The sequence below is a fragment of the Microtus oregoni genome, unplaced genomic scaffold, assembly GCF_018167655.1.
Source record: "Microtus oregoni isolate MIOR12 unplaced genomic scaffold, Mior012 000028F_ref0000031, whole genome shotgun sequence".
Classification (NCBI taxonomy): Eukaryota; Metazoa; Chordata; class Mammalia; order Rodentia; family Cricetidae; genus Microtus; species Microtus oregoni.
Window position 1 is genome coordinate 11,539,343 of NW_024543087.1, and position 13,080 is coordinate 11,552,422.

The following is a 13,080-nucleotide window of genomic DNA, read 5'->3' on the forward strand; positions in this document are numbered from 1 at the left end:
TTCTAGTCTCTCTGCTTCTTACCAATACCATCCTGTGTTGATTAGTTTGCTCTTTACTGTTGAAGTTGGTTGAATGTCAATTTTTATCTTTGGTTTTTGACATTGGTTTCATATTTTTTTCAATTTTTAATTTTTTTGAAAATTTTATACATGTATGTAGTGAATTTTGGTTAATTAAAAGAAATCCCTCCCCCATTTCCCCTGAAACACTTCTTCTTTGCAAGTCGCCTTTCTACTTAGATGTCTTTTTGTGTGTTTTACCCACTGAGTTTAATTATAGCAGCTTGCATGAGCACGACTTGGGGAATCTTTACTTGAATGTGGGAAGCTTAGCAGTGGCAGGTAATTGCAGCTGCAGGGAGCTTATGGACTATTCTAATATTTTTTTGTTAATTAGTTTTCAAATATTTATCTTATTTTGAGATTATAATATAATTATACCATTTCCCTTCCTTTTTTCTCATGCTTTTTAAAATAAAAACTTCCTTTCCATGTAACTGAGGACAATAACACCCATTCTGCAAGCAACCATGAGTTTTCCATGGTCCTTAAGTGCTGGGTAAGACCTAATGAGCCTGAACTTCCATGGTCCTTCAGTGAGGTGGAACCTAATGATCCTGAACTTCCCTTGGTCCTTCAGTGAGGTGGGACCTAATGATCCGGAGCTTCCCATGGTCCTTTGGTGAGGGGTGGGACCTAATGAGCCTGAGCTTCCCATGGTCCTTCAGTGTCAGGTGTGACCTAATGAGTCTCTCCCACTCATGAGGAACCAGTGATAAGCTAAGCTTGTGCATGTGTTAAGCTAGTAATTACAGCTGCAGAGAGCTTGTAGGTGTATTCAATAGTAGTTTTCTTTTATTCCTTTTTAATTATTTCTTTTTTTGAAATTATAAGATCATTTCTCCTTTCCCCTTTCTCATATTTCTTTTTTTGAGACAAGGTTTCTCTGTGTAACAGTCTTAGCTGTCCTGGAACTCGCTCTGTAGACCAAACTGGCCTCAAATTCACAGAGACCTGACTGCCTCTGCCTCCCGAGTGCTGGGATCAAAGGCATTCACTACCACCAACCAGCCCCTTTCTCAGATTTTTAAAAATGAAATTTTCTCTTCTGTGTAACATTTAGAATCACCTTCTTTATATCCAAATAATAACTTAATAGAATTTTAATTAAGATTTTCCTAAGTCTTCAGATGGAATTATGAGGAGCTGCTTATGGATCATCACAGAATCATATTTTCACAGTTTAGATGTAAGATTTGATTTATCCATTGAAGATAGAGCATGGAAGTTATTTTCAGAAAGCAAAATCATGCAGTCTGGCTAGTTATGGTAGGTTCTGCCAACATTCCCAGCACTTGGGAAGCAGAGGCAGGAGGATTATGAATTCCAGACCAGCTTGGTTTACATAAGTCTTCAAAATGAAACCATCTTGGTCAAACTATGATCAGGTAAATAGGCATCTTGGCCCTTAAATTATGACCCTGGAAAAGTCCTTTCTGTTTGACAGGAAAGTTTAGTGAGTGATGTGATTACTATTGGTGGAATCTTAACCAGAAATATAACCAAAACAAGACACAAAAGAATATGCACTGGAGATCACAGTCAATAGAAATATAGTCTATTTTGTGTTTTTGGCTAACATTTCCAAGACCAAAGAACGCATAGCAGAATTGGTCACAATATCATAGTGATGCGAAGAGGGGTGGAGGAAGAAGCTAGGCAGCATAGTTATTGTCATATCTCCCAGTATGAAGCCAAGGACACCCTGTCAGCTGGCGGATGGACAGTGGAAGGGATGGGTCTTGGAAACTCCTAGGCCTTCATTTGTATTCTCCCAGAGGTATCATAAAAATGACATAGTAAGCACATAACTCCCAAAAGGTGATGACCCTGCCATCTTTGTTGAGATGACTTTATCAAGTTGGCAACTTATTTAACTTTCATGTTTTTGACTAGAAAAAAAATCAACCACCAGGGTGCCACATGCTAACCATCCTGAGTGTCCTGGGTGAAGAGTGTGCTTCCTTCTCATTTTGGACCATGACCTAGAATCACTAGATGAAGGTCACTGCAGCCTTCCCATCAAAACCGACTCACTTTAAGCTCATTTATATATACATAATTCAAGATGCAGCTTTGTCAGTAATGGATATTTGACACCATTCTATCCTCTAAAATAGATAATAGACTTTGTGTGTGAACATACGATGTAGGATCAATGTATGTGATTTATGTAAAATGTACCCTATCCTCTAAAACAAGGGACTTCTAATACTCTTGTTGGTATCCCCACCAACGTGTTTTGAAATCAGATTAAATCTGTCCAACACTGGAGAGTTAACTTCTAAATGCTTGATCCTAAGTAAAATGATTTGAATTTATGATTTCAGTCAATTTACAATATTAGTTTTCAGAAATAAAACGGGAGTACTTTAAGGTATCATGAACCCCTGAATCAAGGAGAATTTTCTGAAATAGTAAATGTTACAAAGTACAAAATATATGAAGAAGCCATCTTAATTTTGCCTTCATGTTTGATTTATAATTTGTTTTGAGCAGTGTGTGTGTGTTCACATGGGTGCATGTGTACGCAGATGTGTGTACCTCATAGAGAGGCCAGAGTCAACCCCTCAAAAAAATCCTCAGGAGCTGTCTACTTTGCTTTTTGAGACAGGGATTGGCAGTGGCCTGGGACTCTGTATACAGGTTAAGTTGGCTGACTGGTGAGACCCAGGGTTCCATGCCTAGCTTTGTCTCCCTGGTAATAATATTATAAGAACATGCCAAAACTCTTAGCTTTTTACATGGGTTATGGAGTTGAACTTAGGTCTTCATCCTTTAATGGCAAGCACATTACTGTCTATCTCCAACACCCCAACCTTTTATTATTAATTTTATTTGCTTTTGTGTTGAGTATCTGGATGTGACATATTAAAATTCCTGAAAATGAGCCTCTCTGGACTAGGATTTTTGTATATAACTCAGAATGCCTTCACTCTCTATAAAAAAGACATTTCATTGTTATGTGTGAGGAGTGTAGCATTCTATGGGATCACTATGAGGCAGACTCGTATCTTTCCTTTGGTCCTTTGGCTACATCTCCCCATCTCCTCTCCCACTATGTCTTAGGAACTCATTAGCTGACCAGCCCCTGACAGCCCTTCCTTTCTGCCAGCTTCACTGAAGACTCAAAACTTTTCTGAAATATCTTCTGTTATTTCTTATGCATCCACGAGGGCACTAGCTAGGCATATTCTCAGCCTGCTCTCTTGATCCAATTTCCACTTTATTCTCTAAAGAAACCCTCATGTCAAATTAAAATGCAATTATTTTCTTATCTTGATAATACCCTGTAATTTCTCTAATGTGGTTTCAGAGGCATGATAAAAGCAAATGGGTCTCTCATGTCTGACAACAGCTGCACACCAGAGGGACCAGAGTTGCATATGTCAAAGATTTGACACGGATACATATTAGGCCATCTTCAACTCCACCAGGAAACATCTTCCTTCCTCAATGAGGTTCTGGGGACCAGCCATTTCAATTAAGCTGTTTGTATTACCAAACCCACTCAATCCAGCGCAGGCCTAGCTGCCCCACATGACAGCATAATGGGCAGGTTAAATGACAAAGATAAGTCATCCTGTCGAGTCACCATGCTTGCGAACACAGAAGCATTCTTCAGCACTCTACATATGCATTCATTGGAGAGCCAACCCCAATGCCACCAACTGTGAAATAGCTTGCTCACTCCCTATAAGCCTGAATATTGGAGCGTTGACTTTTCTCAGACTGTATCCCCTGCCCAGAGGTCACAGCACTCTGGAATATTCTTATTCTGCTTGCCTTTCCATGGCTCTGGCCTTGTGCTGACTCCAAACTCTGAGAAGAAGAATAACAGCCTCTCTATTCAGCTTTTTCCTTTAGAAGATGTGGTTGGCAATGGTCTGCCACATTGTGTGTACTGGAATTAATAAATACACATGGATAAACACATATATACAATAAACACAGCTATGTATTTACATATAAAGTCAACTATACAGAAAAATAATGCATTTGTATCTAAAATACTCTCATTCTGGCTTTTATGAGACTGAGTCTCAGGTAGCTCTGGCTGGCCTAGAACTCACTATGTAGCTTAGAATGATCCTGATGTACAATCCTCCTGCCTCCACCCTCACCTCCCATGTGCTAGGTTTATAGACATGTGCTACCACTTGCAACTTGTTTCATAGTGCATATGGATATAAAATGTATACAAAAAAGCTTTGCTTCTAGGTGTGTTCAGTATGTTTTCAATAATGTTTCTCCCCAGTAATCATTTAAAAACTCATAAACTGAAAATACATGGGCTTACTTACCCTGAGAAACCATAGTGACTTATTATAATACAGGGCATGTAGTTGAACTATCTCATCATATAGCTCTATATAAGCTTCAAAGATATTTGTTCATATTTATGTGTGAACACAGTGTTTACAACTAAACGGACTGATTAGAAGCATAAGGGAGGGGAAAAGGAGAGTTCCATACTTTATTATTTGGAGAAATTGGGTGTTGGTGCCCTGTAAAGTTTATGAGGTTTCATTGCTATGGCATTTTATTTTGTTTTCTGTGAATTCTTTGCATGGATTTTTCAGAGGAAAAAACAAACAGCATGTGCTTAGAGAACACAGGACCTTCAAATGCATCACAAGTATACATGATCAGCATGCATGATGGGGTTTGATGTGGTTTAGTCCACGGTTCATCTGGTTTTGTTTCATTTTAGGGTGGGAATGGAGGGTCTTAATAAAGTTGGTAAAGCAGAAATCATTTTAGTATTTGGTTACTGATCTCCAAATGTTAAAACAGTCTTATGTCGATGTACCAATTGGGAACCAATGAGAGGAACAGGATTCATTTTCAGGAGCACTGTGGTCCTAGGAACTGAATTGAAGCAACATCACCATGTCTGCCACTTGAAAGCCCAGATTTCTTTTCTGGGACAGGGTCTGGCCAGACCCTGTAAGTTGTTATGTAGACCAAGATAGCCTTAAATTCATAGCTACCTACCTCTGCCTCCCTCTTGAGTCCTGGAATGAGAGGCCTGTGGCACTACTCTAACTTTTGAGAATATGGATTTGAAACGAATTATTCAGAACTGTCTGTTTTCATTTTAAGTAACTACGTGTAAGATGATTTTTGAATGTCGCAGAAATGAGCCTCAAAAAGGTTGAAATCCCACAGAAAGGTAACAGAGACTGGTAACAACGGCTCCCTCTGTGCCTAGAACAGGTAGACTGTTAGTGCTTGATCCAACAAACATCCAGCAGTAAGAGAAAGCGCACCTTCTGCCTGTAGATAAGATAACCAGTAATCTTGCAAAAACCTTCCAAAAGTCTTTGATACAAATGACTTAAAAATTAAACTGTATTTGCCCTTTAACAACAAGATACCCAAAGAATTTACAGAACTTGGAAGCAATTTGTATTACAATGATATTGTCATGTACTGACAGCTCTAGAAAGCACAACAGCTTGTAATAAAAGAAACAGATCCTTGGAAACAAGGGAGCTGCTCAACAATGCCTGATTCATACACTTCTTTCTTGCAGATCTTAGGGTAACAAGTGTACATGAAATAGAGTTTTGAAGACAAATCCTTACTGGTACTGGGCAGTGGGTATGACTTTGTGGTTTTAGCTCTTAGATAATGGGATTGTCTCCTCAATTAGTCAGTGATAACCATCACTCATTCCCTTCCAACCAGGCCTTTTCTTGCTGTTCATCTGTATGGCATGCAGCAGTAAAAAGCTGCCTGCAACTGCTGTCACTGCTCGATTCTGTCTCATTTCATTGAGATGACAGAGAACTTACAATAAGACAAACCTTGACATCACCCTTCCCTCAGAGGCTAGTGACAGTCAATCCCAAGACACCTTTATCCTTTATCCTTGTACCTTTGACACTTTGTAATGACAAAGTCCTGAAAGTCCTTGTAGAATGTGCTCAAAATGCAGATCTCAAAGAATTAAATTACCTCAAAATCCTATCATTAACCTACAGTGGTATGTCATGGAAATTTTCTTTTCAGGAGAGGAGATCAGTGTGTCCATGTTCTATCCAACCAGGTTAACTGGTAATGCCACATTGATTAGCTGAGCTACTAACCACTAATTCTAGAGTGTCTGTGTAAGTGCACCTGTGTGAGTTCACCACAATCCAATCATCTGATTTAATATGACACCCTTTTAACATAATCTCACATAAAATTCACAGTGGAAACTAGTACAAATCTTCTTTCCCCTCGTATCTCAACTCTCTTTCTTCAGTGGACTCTGTGCTTCTTCTACCCAGGGATTCTCAGATTCTGCTTATAATGAGTCCCCCAAGATTGTGATGATCCCTAGAGGTCACCAGGTGAAGAACTGACACCTCATTTCAGAGTAGTTGTTCCTGTGAGGTTATCAGAAGGTCTCCAAACAAGAGAAGACTGTTGCCAGTACAGGATGATGGGGCCCAGGGGATATCTCAGGGTTTCAAATCTCAAACAGCAAATAATATTGAAGTGGAGGACTTATAACCCCAAACTTACTATGCCTTTCAACCTTAGGTATGTAATCTGATTCCCAACTTCTTCCATACTCTCTAGATTGCTATTGCTTTGACTGTTCCACATAATTTCTGTAGTGTTTATATTTGACCTTGAGCTCATTCATTATAACTTTTTAGAAGGTCTTTGGTAAACAGATGCAGAAGCTGAGTCACTTCTGTAAATATTTCATGCCAGTTGAAAATAGCAAAGGGCATGGTACCTTATGCTTCCCCATTGATGGAGGATGGTCATTGGCTAATAAAGGCACTGCCCTGGCCCATTTTATTGGTTAGAGGATAGGTGGGAGGAGTAAACAGGACAGAATGCTGGGAGGAAGAGGAAGTGAGGTCAGTCTCGACAGCTCTCCTCCCTGGAGCAGACGCCTGAGAGAGACGCCATGCCCTGCTCCCGGGAAGAAGCTCCGACCCAGGATGGACTAGGCTAGAATCTTCCTGGTAAGACCGGTGCTACAGTTTATTAGAAATGGGTTGATCGGGATATCAGAATTAGCCTGTAAGTGCTAGAGCTAAAGGGCCAAGCAGTGCTTAAAAGAATACAGTGTCCGTGTAATTATTTCGGGGCATAAGCTAGCCGGGCAGGCGGCTGGGGTGTTGGGGACGCAGCCCCGCTGCTGCCCTTATTACTTCATATGGCGCCCACGTGGACAACTGCTTCCACATAAAGCCTGAGACAGCTTGGGAAGTAATTCTAGAACAAAATGAAAGCATTGTGCCTGGTTTCTTGGTAGCAGCAATTTCTCGGTTCTACTCTGCTTGCTAGAGGCAAGCAAGCGCCTCATCTAAGAGAGGCTTCCTGACTCAGCTTTAGCTGCAAAGCCTACAGCTCATTAAGAGGTCCTGCCACGAAACACTTAAATGGTGTTGACGAAAAGCTGAACGCATGCTTTTCGGTTTTCAGCGACAGCAGGAAAAAAGCTGTGCCGTTTAAAAATGTCGGCTTTCTGGGCCTTCCTGCCTGGGCAAACTCTGACTGTTTGAGGCAGGAGAGCTGGCTACCAAGAGAGGACTTGAGTGTTGTCTGTTGTAGCTCACTTGCTGGCAGGGACCTTGAAATGCCATACAGTTGTTGCAGTAAACATGGCTACAGCCTGTATATCCTCCATGAGGCTGGAAAACTAAGGAATGGACTGGATCTAGCTGGCAAAGCCACGCCTTTAATCCTACTGATATTGCTTGGTAAATTGAAGACTCATGTGGTCAGAAAAAGAGAGATATACAGTAAAGAGAGATTCAAAGACAAAGAAAATTTTTAAATGGTTTACAGTGTGTTAAAAATATATGCAGACTAAAAGTTGAAGTTCTTAAAGTAAAAAACAAAAAAAGGAAGAGAGTTGTTGTGTGTGGTAGCACATGCCTTTAATCCTAGTGCCTAGAAGGCAGAGGCAAACAGATCTCTGTGAGTTCAAGGTGTAGTAGCTTACACCTTTAATCCCAATGCCTGGAAGGCAGAGACAGGCGGGTCTCTGAGAGCTCAAGGACAGCCTGGTCTACAGAGTTACTTCAGGTCAAAGATACAGAGAACCTGTCTCAAAAAGCAAAAAGTTAAAAGTAAAAATAAACAAAATAGAGGTTAAAATAAAGCGTACAAAGATGGAAAATAAACAGAGAATCTTGATACTGTATGCTATTATGCTCTCTTTGAATTGTTTGAATGCTGAGGAAGGAGCAACAGCTGCTAAAAGATATTTATTTATAAATGCTGCTGAACTAATCCGACATAGATATTTTGATGCCTTGACTTTGAAATTTGGATCTAAGGATATGATACTTTGGAAAGGAGTTTCTTATTTTGTTTTCACAGAGGATGAGACGCTGTTCATTTCTTCTATTCCGATTTGGTATGATGGACCACGCCCTCCTGAAGGGTTGGTGTGAACACCTTCAGAAAATTGCTTCACTCAACTGCCAACTGAGATGAAACTAGCACACACGTTATACCATGAAAGACCTAATTAACGACGCCCCCATTCAGCAGGAAGCAGTTTGGACGCCCCCATTCAGCAGGAAGCAGTTTGGACAGAAATAACTGCGCCCATATTCCCAAAAAATGTTTATAAATGTTCTTTTACATTTAAAGGGGGATATGATATAGATATGAATAATTTACATTAGTATAGATTTTGCTTTATTGATAGAGATTTAAGGTCAATTTTGTTATATGTATAAGTATTTCTGATTTTGATTAAGGTATTATGATTGTGTAGTTCATTTAAATATGTACTGTATAATTAAGAAATATAGATTGTTAATGGATAATCATTGATAATAGTAAAGCTTGTAGTCATGTTAGTTAGATTTTTTAGATATATAGAGATATATTTTAGATAGACATTCTTCATGTCTTTCAAAGATTACAGAATAGGGCATTTTAAATGTTTTAATAATTTCGGACTTTTCATAACAATGAGACACTCTGCTCCTGGCAGCACCAAACTACTTCAAGAGGAAGATGGGCATCGAAGAGGCTCGTTTTGCAGTTTGATAGCCATTTGGGCAAGAAACTGCTTTTGCCTGGACTATTGCATAAACTGGACACAGAGAACCCGCAGAGAGAGGACTACTGAACTTGCCTAAGGTGAGATGATCTTTCGGGGTTCCTGATTCATGAAAGAGTCTGCGAGACATTCTGCAGGACACAACAGATAGTGACTGAACTGACTTTGAATTTTCCTGCTTTATGGAAATGTCTGCTGGATACCATGGGCCTGAAGGCTGAAGATGGATGCCCCAACGGTACAAAAGAACTTTGGGTGACTGTCCAGGCAGCGAGATGTCTTTGTCATTTCTAGAGTTTGAAGTTTCTTAGTTCTTGTTTACTTAGGTAATATATCTTTCTGGAGTCTTTGATGGAGTTAAGAATAGTTAGTTATAGTTATAGTTTTCCTTAGTTATGATAAAGATTATTGTAACTTTTACTTGATAACTGTTTTGTTATATGTAATTTTGCTATGTTAAAGCCTTTTTTTTGTTTAAACCGAAAAAGGGGAAATGATGGAGGACGGTCATTGGCTAATAAAGGCACTGCCCTGGCCCATTTTATTGGTTAGAGGATAGGTGGGAGGAGTAAACAGGACAGAACGCTGGGAGGAAGAGGAAGTGAGGTCAGTCTCGACAGCTCTCCTCCCTGGAGCAGACGCCTGAGAGAGACGCCATGCCCTGCTCCCGGGAAGAAGCTCCGACCCAGGATGGACTAGGCTAGAATCTTCCTGGTAAGACCGGTGCTACAGTTTATTAAAAATGGGTTGATCGGGATATCAGAATTAGCCTGTAAGTGCTAGAGCTAAAGGGCCAAGCAGTGCTTAAAAGAATACAGTGTCCGTGTAATTATTTCGGGGCATAAGCTAGCCGGGCAGGCGGCTGGGGTGTTGGGGACGCAGCCCCGCTGCTGCCCTTATTACTTCACCCCATGAGCATTTAGTCCCCAGCACTGTTAATAGTTATGCAATTATGTGTTACAAATTGTCCCAAGATCCTTTTCCTCCCAGTTATTGGACCATAGCTTAATTTGCTTGGATCATTGTAGCATCTGACCTTAGATCCCTCTTTGACTGTGTACTTCTTGGTATCAAATTCTATTTTAATCTAGATCATGACTGATGCAGTAACAGCTTGAGGAGCTTCAGTCAGATGGGATTTAAAGTGAGGGATCCGTCACCGGCATATTGGATGCCTTAAATGATAAAGCTAAAGGGAAAGTACTGAGAACCAAAAACCACAATATCCAAACAAGGCAGACTAATAGAACAAAGGTGAGCAAACAACAGTACCCCAAAAAGACAGTTTTCAAGGCCTTTCCAGGCTTGTTATGGCTCTCAGACACCTGCTCAAGTTCTGCCTTCTTTAGCACTCAACATCGACTGCCCTCATTACAGTACAGCCATTCTGTTGCTTGAACTTCCCAGGTAAAGGTTCAGTACCATTCATGGCATCCTCTACATTACGTCTTTCAGAGATTTCTCTCAACATCCTTGTGGTCTAGCATTGTTGGTTGTGCTTTCCAGTCTTTTGGGGGACAGGATGATTGTATATTAATGACTAAGACTTTTATTTTTATTAGCTTAGTTTTTTAAAGATTTATTGTTTCTTTTAGCGTGTGAACATGCACATGAGTGTGTGTGTGTGTGTTTGTATGTATGTGTGAGTTTATGAGTGTACATGCATGTGTATGTTAGTACCCTGCATTGGATCCTCTGGATGATAGAGCTGTGGTGAACTACCTGATGGAGTTGCTGGGAACCAAACTCCAGAACTCTGAAAGAGCAAGCAGCACTCTGAACCACTGAGCCATCACTCCAGCACTTTATCCATTTCTTTTTCTGATGGAATGGAAGGATTGCTCAGCCGAGCAAAACTGTTTACATAGGATTTCCCAGCTGTCATCCGAAGACGTGTGGGCACTGGTTTCCTAGGTGAGCACACTGCTGATAGCTTCCCCCCACCACCCTATGGATAGAGAGAGTTATGGTGCTTCATATGCTCCAATGTTAGGTCTTCAAAGATCTTTTCTTCAGACTTTCCAAATCTAGATCAGAATAATACATCTCCACTTTGAATTTTGACCTTGCAAGGAAGGACTCAAAGTAAGCAATTCTGCTAGGTATCCTACTGCTGAAAGCTCACACATTGGTTTGGCTTCATTTTCCCTCAGTACTTCCACACTGTGTGGAAGATTGCCTACTTCCTTAATCTGACTCCCTCCTGAACCCACCATATCTGTTAAAAGTCACTGGATTACTGGACAATGATTAGTCATCATGATGACAGATGGCTACTACTAACTACCTTGCTCAAGACAGTTCCCAACACACATTGCCACATTTTTGTCACAATAGTTTGACGAAGTGATATGATGGTCCCAAATGAGGAAGGTGAGGTGGAGAGATGGGAAGCATGTTCTCCTTGTCCCACGTTTCACTTCTAATAAGTATTATTACTTTAAATAATAGCATCCACTTTCCTTGAGGATGAGAACCCTCTCTCTCATACACACACATCCAGTGCAGATTTGGCAAAGAGTCACACAAAAGCTTTCATGCCTGCCTTAAATTGGAAATCTATAGTCTCATTAATAAAATATTTTACTGAAAGAACATACAATAATAGTTGGTCATGTGTGAGAAGGGGAAGTAGTCTTGCAAGAAATAGCTTAAGTACATATCACACTTAAACTTTCTATTTATTAAAATGACTCGGCCTTTTCAGGCATAGAGGAATTCAGAAATATCTCAAATTTATTTTTAGTTATCTGGTGCTACAGATATTTCTTCAAACTAATAAACAATATTTCTAACCTACATCTCAGTTTCTTAAATCATTGGCATGTTCCTATGTGGGTGAATTTTATATTTAAAGGGAGAGATATAAATAAATTCATATTCACAATGCTAACCTATCTTAGGGATATATATCAAGTATTACCAAGGTCCCTTGCTGTCTTACACACTTAGGATGACATGTAACACTTCCTCACTGTAAACACAAGGAAACTTGTGTCTCTCTTTCAATTAACCGTTCTAAATTCCATTTTTTATCTGGGGGAAAACTAGGATTTATCATGTCTTCTGGGGGAAAGTTCTCACAGATGACTAAATAACCTTTAATATTCTGGCATTTCCATCTAGCTAGTTGTGATGCCTTATGATCTAATTAGCATTTGATATTTGGTATCTCCAGTGACTAACAAGACCATCCAAATTAAAGCACTTCAGATTCTAATGTCTTGTTAGAGAATTCTATTAAAATGGAAGGGAAACACTGGCTGCCACCATTCCTCACGCTTTACCTTTGGGTTTATTGGTGAATGTTTAATCCTCTGATGAAAACTTAATGACCTCAGAATGTCACCTGCTGCAGCGTCTCAGCTCCCCACTGAGCTCCACAAGTGTAAGGATCTGAAAAATTTAACTTCAATTGTTGAGGAAAAGTTTAAAACCTGAATATAAAATCCAACAGTCAGGTTTTTTTTTATATGTATTCTATAAACTGTTACAAGGAAAGCACTATAAAATTCTATAATTCCAGTGGCCCTTTAAAACGATAATAATTTAGGACTGTAAAGATGGTTTGGTGGTTAAGAGCCCTCACTGCTCTTGCAGAGGACCTGGGTTTGGTTCCCAGCACCCTCATGCTGTGCATAATTCCCTGTAACTCCAGTTGCAGGGGTTCAGATGCTCTCTTCTGACTCCACAGGCTCTGGCCATACATATGATACACACACACACACACACACACACACACACACACACACACACACACGCAGGCAAAACCTGTGTACACAAAATAAGAATCTTTTTAAAAGTCTGTAAGTCTGAAATTCAGTTTACACAATATTTTTCTATGAACCATTTATGATAAATTTTTACACACAGAGACATAGGCATAGGCACACAGATACACATATACATAGATACACACTCACACAGATATAATACACATACTTCTTATGAAATATTGAATAAAATGCTATTGTTTAAATTTTACC